General features: G+C 55.5%; 1 pseudogene; it reads right to left on the minus strand.

Moving 5' to 3' along the window:
- Positions 1–516: 516 nt before the first annotated feature.
- On the minus strand, positions 517–2,720 carry LOC138428546 (non-homologous end joining factor IFFO1 pseudogene; annotated as a pseudogene).
- Positions 2,721–3,001: the final 281 nt, after the last annotated feature.

The following is a 3,001-nucleotide window of genomic DNA, read 5'->3' on the forward strand; positions in this document are numbered from 1 at the left end:
GAACATCAGGGAGTTCACGGTTCACATATTGCTGAAGTCTGGCTTGGAGAATTTTGAGCATTACTTTACTAGCATGTGAGATGAGTGCAATTGTGCGGTAGTTTGAGCATTCTTTGGCATTGCCTTTCTTTGGAATTGGAATGAAAACTGACCTTTTCCAGTCCTGTGGCCACTGCTGAGTTTTCCAAACTTGCTGGCATATTGAGTACAGCACTTTCACAGCATCATCTTTCAGGATTTGAAATAGCTCAACTGGAATGCCATCACCTCCACTAGCTTTGTTCGTAGTGATGTTTTCTAAGGCCCACTTGACTTCACATTCCAAGATGTCTGGCTCTAGATTAGTGATCACATCATCATGATTATCCGGGTTGTGAAGATCTTTTTTGTACAGTTCTTCCATGTATTCTTGCAACCTCTTCTTAATATCTTCTGCTTCTGTTAGGTCCATACCATTTCTGTCCTTTATTGAACCCATCTTTGCATGAAATGTTCCCTTGCTAGCTCTAATTTTCTTTTTTTTTTTTTTTTTTTTTTTTTCAATAAATACTCGCCAGTTTCATTAGATTCCACTCAAACATCAGCTCTGCCCAGTCTGCCTCAGGCAGTGGCGCGGAGGGACCCTCGGCGTCGCTGCCCCAGTTCTCCAAGCTTCTCTGAGTCTGGGACGTCTTCTTACTCAGCCTGTTGGGTCTCCGTGTGTGAGACACGGAGGACACCCGCAGCTGATGCTTGAAGAAACCGAGACCCTGAGCACACGTGTGCACGCACACATCCATGCACGCCCACCCACTCCCACACACGCAGTTTCAACTTTTCTGCCACCTGGTGGTGACGGAGACAAACGAGCTTCTGTCTCTCTCTCCACAGCACTGCACCCAGTCAGCCCAAAAGCTGCCTTGCCCAGACGCACTAAGGTCCTTATAACGTGTGGCACTTCCCACGAGGGAAACGGCAGAGCCACATCACTGCTGTCGACGGGCAGCTGGCCGTGAGCACTTCAACAGGGAGGAAGGCGCACCCTGCCCAGACCCACTCAGTCTGCCTGCGATACAGAGGGCCTCTTTGCTGCACAAGCCACGGAAGGTCTGGCCTCCTCCCCTTCATACCGGTGCCTGGGCCAGTTAGCACCAGTATGGAATCAAGACGGCCAGCTGGCCCCAGGGAAGGAAGGAAGGACAATCACACTGCTTATTCGGTGGAGAGGGCAAGGGGCCACGAGCGCTCCGGCAGCATTAGAGGCGGGAAAGCAGCAGACAGCCACGTGGAGGCAGGAGGGCCGGCTGTGCAGGGAGTGGCCTGGAAAGGGCAGCCAAGCCTTGCTCCAGATGCCCCGGAGCCCCGCAGGGGCCGAGGACCGAGGTGGGCAGCTGGGGAGCAGCGCCCAGTCCCCGGGGCCAGGCTGGTGCCGCAGGACACGGGCTTCCCTTCTGTGAGCCCCCGGCCCTCTGCTGCGGCGGGTCCCGGCGGGCAGGCTGAGCACAAGGAAGCCCCTATCTCATGGCGCCGTCGGAGGAGACATCGCGATCGGAGTCCTCAGCCTCGCTTGGCGGCGGTGGCGGCGGGTCGCTAAGCGGGACCGCAGAGAAAGCAGGAGACTTTCGGTCCCCGGACTGGGTGATGAGCCGGCGGCAGGTCTCCATCTGCACGTCCAGGCCCCGCTTCATGCTGCACATCTCCATGTACTCGTGCAGGTGGCGGTTCATGTCGTTCTTGGCTGTGGCCAGCTCCAGCTCAATCTGGTCAATGGTTTCCTGATATTCTTTCTCCCGGGTTTTGAAGAGGGACTCGGTATCTTTAATCACCTTTTCCAAACTATCTTCTGGCTGCTCTCCCGGGGCCTCTGCGGCGGCCAAGGCATAGCCCGAGAAATCCTCCCAGAGCAGCAGGGTCTCCTCCGTCTCCTCCCAAGTCAGGCTGTCACAGTCGTCCTCAAAATCATACTCCCTCAGCTGGTTCAGCATGCGCTGCATCTCCTCGTTGATGCTGAGGGCCGTGCTCTCCTCCTCATCCCCGTCGGGGCGGCGCGGCCCGTCACTCTCTGCCAGGGAGGTGTCCTCCTCCACGGCCTTGCGCTCCCGCTTCCGCCCCCCCATGGACGGGACCTTAATGGGAGACAAGTGCAGAGACTACAGAGGGTGCGTGAGGAGAAGGGCGGGGGCGCCGGCCGGGAGGGAGGGAAGCGGGGACCAGCGGGGAGGGCGGGCGGACAGAGAGAAGACACAGTTACAAGACGGAACAGAAACACCAGCATCACCGAGACAGGCAGACAGACGCAGGTGGGGCCAGGGCCGCAGACGAGGAGGAGACAGACCAGAGACAGAGAAAACGGAGCAATAAGATTGGGGGAAACGGCTGGCCGGGACCAGAGTGAGATGTGCGCAATGGCCCAGAGGAGTTCTTTTCTAAAAAAAGTCTTCTAGTGAAATGACTGAACTGAAGGGAAGTTTCAGGCCGCAAGGAGGAAAGGGGCATGAAGTTCATAAAGCAGAACCTGAGTCACATCCAGATCTGGAAGCCAGAGGGGGAAGGGAGGGAGAGAGATGGAGCCAGAGACTGAAAGAAGGTGGGGGGGGGAGGGGGAAGGGGAGGGAGGAGGAGGGGAGGAGGAGACATGGGGCCAGAGAATGAGAGAAGTTGGGGGGAAAGGGGGAGAGATGGAGCCAGAGAATGAGAGAAGTTGGGGGGGGAAGTGGGGAGAGATGGAGCCAGATAATGAGAGAAGTGGGGGAGGAGGAGGGAGGGGGGAGAGGAAGGGGAGGGAGGGGAGCTAGCTCTAATTTTCTTGAAGAGATCTCTAGTCTTTCCCATTCTGTTCTTTTCCTCTATTTCTTTGCATTGATCTCTGAAGACGGCTTTCTTATCTCTTCTTGCTATTCTTTGGAACTCTGCATTCAGATGCTTATATCTTTCCTTTTCTCCTTTGCTTTTCACCTCTCTTCTTTTCACAGCTATTTGTAAGGCCTCCCCAGACAGCCATTTTGCTTTTTTGCATTTCTTT

This window comes from Ovis canadensis, chromosome 23 (assembly GCF_042477335.2).
Source record: "Ovis canadensis isolate MfBH-ARS-UI-01 breed Bighorn chromosome 23, ARS-UI_OviCan_v2, whole genome shotgun sequence".
Taxonomy (NCBI): domain Eukaryota; kingdom Metazoa; phylum Chordata; class Mammalia; order Artiodactyla; family Bovidae; genus Ovis; species Ovis canadensis.